Source organism: Lepisma saccharinum, chromosome 20 (assembly GCF_977018435.1).
Source record: "Lepisma saccharinum chromosome 20, izLepSacc3.1, whole genome shotgun sequence".
In the NCBI taxonomy this organism is placed as follows: Eukaryota; Metazoa; Arthropoda; class Insecta; order Zygentoma; family Lepismatidae; genus Lepisma; species Lepisma saccharinum.
In genome coordinates, this window is record NC_139248.1 from 47,303,543 (window position 1) to 47,317,760 (window position 14,218).

Genomic DNA, 14,218 nt, shown 5'->3' on the forward strand with positions numbered 1-14,218 from the left:
CCCTATACGCCTTCATGGCGTGGTGCTATGCACAGGGGAGCACTTTACTTTATATATATATATATATATATATATATAGAGAGAGAGAGAGAGAGAGAGAGAGAAGAGTACACATTAAAGAATAATGTGTGCTCGAGATCTTTGATATGCGTAAATCTATTACAGGAATGTTCTTCTTGTATCCAAACTATGTCTGAAAGATATCAGGATAATGTCCAACTCTAGTCCAGGAAATATCCTTATCCACAATCAAATAAAAATATCCAGATAACGTCGCGATCACCTGAACCAAGTCGCACTGATTAGTGTTTCATGGAATGCCCAAAACGTGTACAAATATAATCCATAATGACAAAATACGTGTCCAAAAATGATCCACAGAATGTCCAAAACAGCCACATGGATACCCAGGGGATAGATATTCAGAACGTCGGTACGAATATCCAAAAGATATCCATTAGATACCTCATAGATCTTTGGGTGCTGTATGGGTAGACACCGAAATTCAGATATCACAGTTTTTAAACGCTCTTCAACAGATGATGTAGCAAAGGTTATAAAATATGGAAGCAATGAAGTGGATGAAGAAGAAATAAAAAGTGAAGGAGAAAGGGCAGGAATGAAATTACAGAAGAATCTGCTGAAGAAAAGAAAGGTGGAGAAGATGAAGAAGATGAGGCGGCATCAGGTATACCAGAAGATGGGCTTGTGAGCTCATACCCTTAATGAACTTCAGTTGTCAAAAATTTTGTACTAACGAATATTTGCAAGTTAATAAGTTTACTTTTACTGTCAGTGATTTTCACTTTCGGTTGTGTATAATTGGATGGTTGAATGATTTGATTTATTTATTTTATTTTATTTTATTTTATTTCTGGCAGTTTTGGCTAACATCGAAGATGAGGATGAATGTTGATAAGATAAAATAAATGAATAGAAAATCACAAGCAAATATAGACAGCACATAACAAAACTCCAACAGAGCATTATATTGGCCATGGATCCAGACGTCCAGGGTGTACTACATGGAAGTTAAGTTGATTTTTGGGTTTCTTGAGAAACCCCTTACACTCACTCCACTTTTGGTTGTAGAATGTGTGATGGTTCGTATGCTTTCCTGACTTGGAACTACATTGTCCTATATTGGTATTGTCTTTAAAGTGGTTAATGCCATCATGAATATTACCAGTAAAAAATAAATCAAATTTATGAAAAATACAATTTAAGAATTAAAATTGAAAACAATGTAAGAATGGGACCCACGAGTCCACAATGTGGTTACCGTGTGCTGATTTATATAGTGTGGTAATGGAAGGTCAGGTACATTTTCTATGTCAGGTCTGTCATTCCAGAAGTATAGCACTACTGTTGAGATGACCGACGAATAGAAAAGTCTATAAGAATTTCCAGGCACTCTTCCAGGGAGCTTTATTTTGAGGCCGAATCACACGGAACTGGATTTCCTGTAGGAATGCCTTAGTTGGCGCTGGACTATCTACCTGGCTTGAAATGATGTCTGCCGGGTTGGCTGCTAGAGTGGTTCTGACGACTAGGTCATGTTCTAATTGCAACTGTCTTTCTGTGGTAGATTCCGTGGAACAGCGAATCAGAGCGAGGTTTGCTCATCTGAAGATACTGTGAGTTTGGTAGGAGTAAGGTTTTTATCTTTGGTTTCCGAGTATTGTTTGTTTTTGGTCGCTGCTCGATGAAAGTAAATAGCAGAGATGATGTACATTCGGGTTCAGTAATATTTAGGAATTTATCCAAAGTGATGAGCTTTGTACACGACAAATGTGATTAGCCGATAATGAAAATCCTTATTATTACCAATGTATTTAAATGCTTGACATATTTAGTTAAACATTATTTTAATGAATGTTACAAATCTCATGCATGAATACACATACCCGAGTTCAGGCCCGTAGCCAGGCAGGGGCCGGGGGGGTCTCAGCCCCCTTGACATTAGGTAAAACTATTTTGTATTCTAATTTGTTTGCATTGAAGAGTGAAAATGTAGACAGCAGATATTATTTGGCTCAAAACTTGATAGATAAATTCACAGAACATGAACAGCAGCTATTATAGCTATTCGTTCAATCTTGTTTATGAGTCGAAGTCTAAGTAGGAGCAAATATTTAGAAGATTCTCTACACCAGTGGTTCCCAAAGGGTGAGCCGCACCGCCGATCTGTGGCTAGTTTGCATAGGAGCAGCTAAATGTTCCAATATTTTCACAGAAATGATATGATTTTTCTAAATATGTGCTTATTTAGTACTTTTTACACATAAAATGTTTCTGAATTTGAAGCAACCCAACCACATTAACTGAGTGTTGCAAATGCTAGATAGGCCTACATTCTGACTTGGGCGCCGCGGAAAAAAATTGAAATACTAAAAGAGCCGTGAAACGAAAAAGTTTGGGAATCCCAGTTCTAGACTTTGAAAATTTCTTCCAGAGGGAAGCTTCTTTATCTGTAACTACCCAACCCCCTGTCGCAGCCTCTTGTTATACAGAAATCTGTGACTTTGATGTCATCATCCGCATTCCTTCCACATCTGCGTCAAATTTCGATAGATCCCAAGTTTTGGAAATCAAGGGGAGTCTTATTGCGTCTGCAGGGGGTGGAATGTACGGTAGGTACTATGATTGAAGTGAATATTGTTCATTTTTACTTGTATGATATAAATAATTGTGTCATCAAAAATAATATGGAGTGTGCATTAAGGAAGGTGTCACTACCAGTCAATTAACACTTCAAGAGATGTTTTAGAGAAGATATAGAAATGGCTACTAGTTTTTTAAATATCACTACATTTTATATTTTACATTAACTTAATGACCCAGACACACATAATTTACCTACATTTAATGCTGTTAAACTTTAGAAAAATGACTTGGTTTAGAAGCCCCACTGATAACTTGTGAGCCCCCCCCTTGGAGAGCAAATCTGGCTACGGGTCTGCCAGAGTTTATTAAAAAGTTTGTTGAGTACATACACCTTGATTACTACACTTTCTATCGAGCCAATTTGTTGTCCACACAATTACCCTATGAATTTTTAATAATCTTTATAACAGCAGTAGCTATTCTCCTACCTCGTTCTTCAAATCTCTTGTCTGCTCTGCGCAATGCCTCATTGTAACAAAGGCATACCGACAACGACATGTCTGGTAACAAATAGCCTATCGTGTGAAGCGGGAACTAGCAGATGAGCCAGTGCCACAGAACTAGTTCGAGTCCAATTGGAAAATCCAGCAGGAAATCTAGCCTCGTGTGATTCAGGCATTAATTTCGTGTCAGAGAAAATAAGAATGCTGACAGGACAGAGTGTTTGTTAGTATCCATAATGCTTATTCAATATTTATTTCTCGTGGCTGCTTGTAGCCTGCCTGGCATCTCAGTCCCACCCTTTGTCGTCTCACGCGCGAGGCGCTAAGGTGTCACCACCTTATTGTTCGGAGGGGGGAATCTACAAGTGCCCAGCTGAGAATAGGAGGAGCATAAACTCGGAGCGCCCTGCCCAACCCCGAATGCACGTGGTTCTGTGAGGTGGGTGAATAATGAGAAACGCCAGTCTCCCGCTGTGCGTTACTATCTCGCCCGCTGGCAGAAGGGGCTAAGCAAATAACGCCGTAACAAGCATGGCCTGCCTTCGACGCTCCATCATTGCCAAGGTCACGAAATAACAAACACAGAGGACTCTCTTATTTTAATACATGCAACATGGAATTCAGACGAGCTGAAAATAGTACCCTTATATTTCTATATTTCGGTAGAGATTAGAACTAATTATGTCGCATATAATAATATTAATAATATTTATTTAAGTGATGAGCACGATTTGACAACCAAGTACGTCCCTATGTCAAAATTGGTTATACAAAATTAAAAACTTGAATATGTAATTATAAAATAAAACAGTGGATCCTACAATCTTATATATACATCAACATAAATTCAAATTGTAGGTTTCAACAAGATCAGCTACTAAACCTCTGGCTTTATTTAGACATGTAAGAATTGAGATATACCGATGGGAATATCTGGGAATTTTATAAGATATATTATTCAAAAATATTAACTGTAAATTTTGAAAGTTAAATTCTTCTGTACAAAATTTGTCCTTTTCACTTTTCTTCTTTCTTCTAAGGTAAACATATTCGACTGTCCCATACAGCACAACATGGTTTCAGATATGTTACGGATACGTAACTCTTGAAACATTGTAACATTGCAGCAACATTGCGAAACATTACTGTGATGTTTCAGGTATGTTTCAGCAATGTAAAAATGTCCGCGAATCTAACATAACATTCGTAATGTTACAGAAACATGTCAGTGCAACATTACAGAAACGTGTCAATGTAACATTGCAGAAACATGTCAGTGTAACATTACAGATACATTTCCGTACAGTTTTGTGATATTTCAGTTACATTACAGTGATATTATTTCACATTATTGTTATATTGAATGGAATCAGTACTGTATTCATAAATGGCATATTTGAGGGGGGTTTGGGGTTAAACCCCCATCAAAAATTATTACAATATTTACTTGTAAATAATTTCCTGAAAATAGAATTCACAGTATTTCTTTTAAAATCAAGTATTGTGATGCTGTGAAAGTGCCAGAGGTCTTGGGTTTGAAACCTCATTAGGCATGATGATTAATATTTATTTTATCTCCCATCAATTGACCACATATCTCAATTAATCTAGTCAGGAGAAAAAGTGCATAAAATTGCCGATTATGCATTCGTTCATGTCAGACAAAGCTAGAGTTAAAAAAAAAAACTTTAGACACCTCAAAAGAAAATATGAAACATTAAATTGGTAATCATCATTAATACCTTCAATTGTTTACTAAGGAATAGAGTTTTACATGCAATAACAAAGCTCTTTGTGGTTTGCTGTGCCACGTCACAAGGAAGGTTGGATTGAGGGTGATGTTATCAGCATCATGCTCCAGTCACTTTTCGCCCACTTTACCAATTGATGATAGACTGGAAGCATGTAAACATTTTACTAAATATTAAAATTTACTTTGTGCATTGTGTCACTTTACGATGAAAAATCTGGTACAATAAGGTATATTCTATATATTAATTACAAAAGAATGAACAGATAATTTGAGCATATCATCCCAAATAAAAATTCAAAATTAATGTAACAGTTAAACTGCAAACTTGCATGTTTGTAATTTACCACCACCTTGTACATAGCTATTGTGAATTATTTACACCATTTAGATTCTAATAATATTGGTTTTAAAACATGCATTATTCTGGAAACATCTGAGATACCTTATTGGATACTTTCTGGAGATCATGCAGAGTGACCTACAAGTTACCTGAATTGGCAGTCTATACATTTGATAAGAATATCCTACATACTTACATAATTGGAGAAATTGACCACAAAGTTGGCAACCGTTAAGTATGCCGTGCCACCCCAAGGTCTGCGGAGCCATGGATTATTATTATTAAAAGAATCAGTAAAAAATAAAAACTTGGAAAACTATCAGTTCACAAGAAAAAAGAGCAAAATGGACACAAGCTAAACTTGGGCAATTTTTGGGAACTAACAATATAAATAAGAATTGAACAATAACAGCAAATCAAAGTTTAAAAATTGATGAAATGTGTTTTGACATTCTCTATAATCTTGAAAATGTGCAGTATCAGAGGTTGTGCTTGCCAGTCAGAATTATCAATGCTATTACTGTTTCTTGTGAGAAATTTCCATTGTCTTGTTGCTTCAAAGATGTTCTACGATTTCCTACATTACCATTTCTTCATGAAAACAATTTTACATAGATTTCCTAACTTATACCAAAACATTTCAAAATGAGAACATGCAAGACATGATTTTTGAATGATTTATATTATATCTTTCATTGACTTTCAAATGGTTGTGCTAGGCTAGGTTCGTCAGTTTCAGAATACACTGTGAGAAATATAAATAAGAACCTTGCAGTGAAGGGATCCCAAGTTCAATACCATGTGAAGGCACATTGCACAGTGGTTGGAATCCCACTTTAAATTGCAGGTCTACTCCCGATTAGCCTATCTGCACATTAAGTGGACTTCAAACAACAATTCACACATGAAACAAATATAAAAGGATAAGTATTATCAAAGGAATATATATTTTTTCACAAAAGAGTCTTTATTTTTTTGTCTAAATACATTTTTTTGTTCAGTTGAAATTTCTGCAGACCACACTCAGACAGCCTCAGTGGAACAACATTCAGTTTTACCTGTAAAGAGAATAATGTCATGTAACATCAATTCTGAATTAGCATTCTGTGGGTAGAAATATCATTTAAAGAAACAAAATTTTGCATAAGGTCATTCCACATCAGACATCAGTTCAACCAGACCACGGTACCCATAATCTGAAATTTTCATGAAACTCGGCACATTTAATAATACTTTCATGGTGGTGAGAAACCATAGTTTTTCGGTCTAAGTTGTTCAGTAATTCCTCTTTCTTCCATTACCAAAGCCTCCAAGTGTGAGCTGCACTGTCCTGGAAGAAAAATTCTAGCTCCCTTACAAATTATTCAAACTTCTTTGAAATTTCACAACGTTACCAAAATAATAGAAAGAAAATATGACAACGTATCATATTCACATTTTTGTACACCAATAAATTAGTAAAATATTACCAGATTTTAGGGCAAAAACAATGTTTACAACAATTTCGATTTTTCTTAGGTTTCATATATCATCTATCTAGCCCAGAAATAAAATAGATGGTGATTCATTCCTCCTCTGCTTTTTTTTAATGACTACCGGATTTTATACTTTTCACATTAACTCTTAAGAATCTAGATATCATTGAAGAACATTTTTTGGAGTATAAAATTTTAAATAGCGTTTTCATGGATGCCAGGAACGCAGGGCATGGAAGGAAAAGCCAAACTGGTGCCTTACTACTGGACCACCAGATCCACTTGGCAATTGGACAATATCTTCACTACTTGAGAAGCGGTTGGAAAACTATGAAGTGCTTTTTGTTGAAAATGGCTGGCTAGTGCATGCTAGTACCTTGGTATATCAGTAGCTATAACGTGCTCAAACACTACACAAAGTCTCATCCTAAACCGAGGGATCAAATCTACAAATTGTACTACAAGTTACATTCCTCGTTAATTTTATTCCATGTATTAAAAAGTTATAGTAGTATTCAACTACTTTTTAAGATGTGTCTTTGTCATAGTAAATGTAAATAAACTAATATTAGTAATTATAAAGGTAAGAACAAAACATTCATGTTTGACCACAGGATGTTTTCAGGTAGGGCCAAGCACTGATTTTTTTTCAAAAGGGAGTAGGAGGCATATTTTCTCCATAATAGTGTCACCCCCTGAAAGAAACAACGTCAATTCAAAGTTATCATATTTCTGCAATATCCTTTTAATAATTCACTCAAATGACTGTGACTGAAATAAAATTATATGGGTGAAGTATGAAATTTTAAGGTGACACCTTCCTGGCATCCATGAAAACCTTATTTAAAATTGTATACTCGAAAAATTGATTCTGTGATATCTAGATTCTTAGAGATAATTTGAAAACTATAAAATGTGATATACATTTTTTTAAAAAATCAGAGAAGGAATGAAAACACCATCAATTTTATTTCTGTGTAAGTTAGATTATATATATGAAACTTTACTTTAAAAATATTTGAGTTCGTGTTGCAACTTTCCCTTTAAAAAAATCGAAATTCTAGTAAACCTTGTTTTTGGGCCAAAACCAGGTAATATTTTACTAATATACTGGAATATGAATGTCACATTTTTCTCTGAAATCTATATTCTTTGGTTAATGTTGTGAAATCTCAAAACACATTATATAATTTGAAGAGCGACAGAATTTTTTTCTTCTAGGACACTGCAGCTCACACTGGAAAGTTTGGGAATGGAATAAAAAAAAAGGAATAACTAAAAGTTGAAGGGGTCATAATTCAAGGTAAATACCAAAAAAATCATGTGGTTTCTCACCACAATGAAAGATGAAATGTGCTGAGTTTCATTAAAATTGAGGATCATAAGTTCTCAAACCCCTTTTGTTGGTAGAAACCCTCCAATGGTGGTTGTATGACCATTTTAGAAAAAAACAACCTTATTAGTACATGTTTCTAGATATCAGAAACAATGTTCAAAAATATTTATTGTCTTTATTTCTCCTGGAACATCCTTTTTCCAACATTACAAAGGTGTTTTTTTTCTCATGTAGCAAATTACGGAAACCTTAATATCTCAAAAATCAGTAAAGCTAGAGACCTAAAACAAAATTCATTCTGTAGTTAATGAATCATACTTTCTATGTTATTCAAGTATGTTTTGCTCAAAATTGCATCCTAAGAACAAAAATTAAGGTGGTAATTTGGGTAACAAGACAGTGCCCACGGTGGCTCAGTTGGTAACGCGTCTGACTACCATGCTAAAGGTCCCAGGTTCGATCCCCGGCCGGTTCAAATCCGGGAACTTTTCTATACCGCGTTTGTTACAACCTGTCCCGGTTCCCGCGCTAGTTGCTCCCTGTCTTTTCTCGGTGCTGGGGAAAGTCAAAGCCAGGCTGCCAATTAAAATACGCAACAGCGTCTACGTAAGCGCCTCTCTTCTGGCTTTCATTCGCTCCTCGCTGCCCAGCAGACGATTTTTTCCTCGTTTCTCATTGGCACCGAAACTGTTGAGCGCTCCCTAGCGCGGGAAGCGGGACAGGTTCTACCAAACGCGGTATAACGGTGGAAGCAGCCCCGGCCCCCTCCCAGCGTCGAATAACATGGGTACCGGGGGGGAAACCCCGGGGGGTAAAGGCGGTCAGGGGCGTGATGCTGATCACATCACCCCCACTCACGACCGGGTCAAGAAACATGGCCATTTATGGAATTTTGACAGTTTCGGTTTTAAATATCTCAGATGGGTCCTTTTGAAAAATTCTGAAATTTGGCATGGAGGAAGCCCTGCATGAACCTAACTCACAGTAAAAATCCCAACTTTTAGACTCAACTTGTTTGGTAAATATGACATAACATATGCGATCTAATTTGTGACATTGGTGTGTAATGTTAAGCCACATGTATACCTAGAATAATGAATGAAGCATTTCCTTTTTCTTTTTTAAAGTTGGGCTTAAAAAATCAGAAAATATAGTAACATAGGATTTTAATAGTTGACTTACCAGAAATTAAAATTACAAGGTATGACAATTGAAGATCTGTGAAATCCGTCAACTTCTACATGAGCAAAAAAAGTCACGGGCAATTGTTGGAAAAATGGCTGGCCCAGGAGAACTAAATACAATATTTTTTTGGGATATTGTTTTTAATATCTACAAACATGTACCAACATTTGTACTAAAAATGATATTTTTTTCTAAAATGGTCATGCAACCAATTACTTGGTTGGTTTGAAATGGAATGACCCAGAATTGACATGAAACTATCCTTGAGTAAAATAAAAGCAAGCCATATATTTGAACTTCTGCAACCCATATCTGTTCTACAGGGCTACAAAATATTTTTACATTTCAGTCTTAATAAATACATTGTGTGTTTGTTTCTTGCAGCCAACTGATAAGAGGACATGATAGAAATATGAGCAAAAGCATTCTTATGCCTCGCTAGGACTTCTAACCAAAGGCCACTTTTTATTAACCAAAAATACCTTTGTTCATCACAGTTTAAGACAGAATATCGCACAAATTTCCATGGAGTGGTTAGCACATTGCACTGCAATGATAGGGGTTCCGGGTTAGAATCGCAGCCTGGCCGTGGCTGAACTGCATCCATGAATAAAGAATTTCTAATAATAATAATCTTTACAATTAACAAATATGTGGCAGAAAAGTAAAGTAATATAAACCAAATCAATCAATCATCACCGGCGGTCGGTAGATAGGCCTTGGTCCTCACGGACTGTTGCGCCACAGGTTATTACTATTTGGAAAATAAGTTTGCATTTCATTTCATTTTACGAAAAGAAAGAAAATAAGGTATGACTGAAGACGACCGGACCCCTCTCAGATTTTCTTCATATTTGGCATACTTACTAATTTGAGGCCTGCTAATGATGAATCTGAAGTTAAAATTTGTCGGAAACGTCTAGAAATTGCAAAATAATTGTGAATTATTGACGCTAGCCCCACAAACCATTGACGTGTGGTTAGGTTAGGCAAACATAGTTAAAATTTCATGTCGTGGTAGTATCAGGATCTAGCAATTGCAAAATAATTGCGATCCATTGACATGTGGTTAGGCAAACATAGTTAAAATTTGGTGTCGTGGTAGTAACAGGAATATATATATTTTGCTTGTGAAACAAAAAATTTTGCAAAAATCGACGGTTACCAGCCCGAAAACTAATGCCTTATTTTAGCTTATTTTGCAATTCTAGATGTTTCCGACAACTTTTAATTTAGATTCGTGATTTGGAGGCCTCAATTAGAGAGTATGCCAAATATGAAGAAAATCTGAGAGGGGTCCGGTCATCTTCAATCGTTCGGAAAATAACTACTGTGTTTACACTTGGCAAATATGGGTGTGGGGAGAGTTTTGCTAAGATTTCTTGCTATTTTTGACTTTACATGAATATTGTGGCTAGTGGCAGATATAAAAAAGGTGCTGATGCCATCACTGTACATTATGGAGTATATAATGGGAGATTACACTTTGAAACAAACACAATAATGAATCCAGCAATGTGTAATTTCTACATGTTAATTTGGATCATCAACATAATGTTTTTTATGACTCCTTGAGCTAAAAAAAATACAAATTAGCCCATCACAGAACGTTATTACTTACTTGTTTTCTCTGTCTAGCCAAGTTTGTCCTGCACAAGCCACAACATCAGACACCTCTTGCTCTTTAGTATTTGGCTGGTGTTGGCAAACAGTGCCTAGAAGAAAAAAATCATAAATTGTATAAGGAATAATTCATTTGTATGCAAACTGAAATGCAAAATTTTCCATAATTTGAACCCGTTAACTAAGCAAGTAGAAAATATTGCATTTCACATCAACTACTTATAAAATTACAGAACAGTAAAATAAAACATTCTAGAAGTCTGACAATACTTCCAGTGCCTGCATAAGATACCATACTGCTACGCCAACACAAAATATAAAATGAGTGAAACATGCTGCTTATCCATTGCTGATTAACATGTATCTCTCATAACTAATAAAGAAGTACTAAAAAAGGTTCTAGCTGAATCACCTGGCAAAGCTAGTCACTCTATTATAATATACACTGTGTCCAGTCATGGCATGTGTCACTTTCAGAGGATTGCAGTCATTTAAACCAGTACCACATCTACTTTGTTTACAATTGCACTTCAATGTACATGGGCTATTTATTATTGAAGGGTTTAGCCACCAAATGAGAGCTGAACTAGTAAGAATTGAGTTTCAGAAGTAATTTAAAATTTGGCTGTAACTATTTTCACCAAGTGGTGAGAATACTCATGGAACTCTTTCACCAGGTTGTGAGAATAGCAGGAAGTACTGAAGACCAGAAATCACATTATAAGGTGTTGGAAGGGTAATGGTTCCGAATGTTTAATGATTTTTTTCAGTTTCATAGGAAGATTAAGTATTGCAAAATTGTAGAATTTATTGTTACAATAAATTTGAACCCTAGTGAAAGTAATTACCACTGTTTGGAATTTCAAAGTGCAACTCATTAGCAAATAAATAAAATCACGAAAAAAGTACCTTACACAAGCATTTGTCGACAAGGCATTTTTCATTTGGAACACTTAGAGCTATAAATGGCCCACCCAACCTAACCTCAAAAGCATTTAGAGGCGTTTTTTGAAAACTAAAGAGCCCTAAACCTTACTTGCCTAACTTTATTAAGAAACCCCTTTGCATCATGCACACATGGCAGTAGTAGTCCGTAATCAAGATGGTAGTAAACAAATGGCTGATTGCAATTGAGAAGTACATGTAAGTGAAACATTAATCTCAAAGCAAAAACACAGAAAGTGATTGCTATAACTCTGAAGTACATGTGTAAACAGACATTGAACCATGAAAAAAATGCCTGTGTACCATAATGAAATTGTAATTAAACAATTGGAACTAGGACCAAACCATTTATGAATGTAATATTATCTTCATCACGTGATACACTAGTCCATACACGATACATTTTTCCAACTGCATGGTGTGGAGGTAAAAAAGTAATGATCGCCTGCATGTAAACACACACCAATGTAATCTTTATACCCACCAATAACTAAAGAATGTGTGTGACAGTGTAACAGGCCAAGTCAGGTCAGAGATTATTCGCATGCACAGATTAAAACCTGGTGAAACAACTCTAAGCTAGCTTCACTAGTCACTCTGTCAAAATTTTACTTAGGTGTATGCTGTATATTCCATATTTAGATCAAATTCTGATTACATAAGTTTACAATAATGTGACAATTATATTTTGAAGCAATGTAATCACAGAGTTGGGAAAAGTATTTCTTGTGTGCATTGCTGATTTAAGGTAAATTATCGCAATCACAAACACAAAAATTAGCAAATAAATTTAAATATTGTTTCTGTTACTTGTTCTTTCACCCACTTCAAGCTGTGGTAATTGTAATGCAGCAACATTTCATTGCGTCCTGTAAAATTAGAATCTGAATTATAGGAGCACCATGTAAATCATGCTGTGATCTTCAGTAGTAGCCTGTTCGCTAAGACTCGAGCTACAATCCACACAGCTAAAAAAAAATTGCACGTGACAATGCTGCAGCCTTCGATTTACGTATCGAAATCGCAGAATGAATTTGTAGAAACGTATTTCTTATTAGATAAAAACTACTAACGTAACAACGTACGTAGTTCAAAGTATTCTACGCTTCTTCACTATGCACAGGGAGGTGAGAAACTTTTTTAAGAGGGCAAGTTTTGTACAAAATGAGGAAGGTGGTAATTATAATGTAACCGAAAAATGATACATTTTCAGCAACAAGTACTTTCCGTCTCTTCCATTCAATCTATTTTCGGTATACTATAAATGTGCACTGCTTATAGGTAAGCACTTTATTCCCTGTTATTTTAGTTTCATGAGGTGCGAGAAGTTCCATGCTTCTTCACATCATGTATTTTCAATTAAACAAACAAGACGAGATACTTCTTTAAACACTGGTTTGATAACGCCTGCCTTGTTTCCACACACGTTACACAACACAGATTAAGTATAACACAATTAAACACACTTTGGTATTAATAATATTCAACTTACCACTCAATAAACAACATTATTCTTCATAAGATATGCACGACTCCCGGTTAACATTGAACGTAAACACAACATGGCCGCCTCAGAAAATTTCCCGGATGGCCGATGATGACTGAATCCAACGTTGCAATGTCTCCGAGACGTTCCAGAAACTAGACAATGAAACGATAACATTGCAATGTTTCAGAAACAAAACTGGGACTTCATGTGATGCTTTCTGTAACGTCAACGCGAAACCAGAATGTTAGAAACGTATATGAAAGATTGCAATATTTCTGAAATATGTCTGAAACTTGGTGTGCTGTATGGGGTGTTAATCATTCAGAATAATGTTGTTTATAGAATTTTTTTTAACTTTTTTAACTGATAAAAGTTTTTGAGCTGGTTCAACTTTTTGAAGGCGATTCGTGGCTGTCAGAAACCATAATTCATCAGCAGATTCAAGAACAGAACGAACTATCATTTATACAGGTACACTAAGGTATCTTCTTTTTGAAAAACTTTCCATGAGAAAAATATATAACCAAGCATCTTCATTGCTCTTTTGCAAATTTCTGAAATGTGCTCATCAAATATGAGAGAGCAGTCTATTAATATTCCCAAATCTTTATGGCTGTCGCACACTTAGATATTATTTTGATAAATATAATACTTCGAGACTATGTAATGAACTTTCTTAGTACTTTACACTTTCTCAAGTTAATTTCCATTTCATTAATCTTACACCAATATGTCATTCTATCAAGATCAGCCTGAAGTTGAACAACATAATTATTTCTTAAAATACTCTTAAAAATGTTTATATCATCTGCATATAGTAAACATGTGCTGGATTTGAAACATGAAGTAACATTATGATAAAAGCAGCAAATAGAATTGGACCAAGTGGCGACCATTGATGTACTCCACAAAATATATTCACCAATCTTAGCAGAGAAAGTTATATTTACTAAAAAGTTGGA

The 14,218-nt window shown here is 35.4% G+C and overlaps 1 long non-coding RNA gene across 1 annotated transcript; it reads right to left on the minus strand.

The window, feature by feature from the left end:
- Positions 1 to 5,920: 5,920 nt before the first annotated feature.
- Positions 5,921 to 13,297, minus strand: LOC146003732 (uncharacterized). Its single transcript, XR_014443854.1, has 3 exons — positions 13,260 to 13,297; positions 10,821 to 10,914; positions 5,921 to 6,261 (listed from the first exon to the last, which is right to left on the minus strand). It is a non-coding gene; the product is annotated as an uncharacterized LOC146003732 (long non-coding RNA).
- Positions 13,298 to 14,218: the final 921 nt, after the last annotated feature.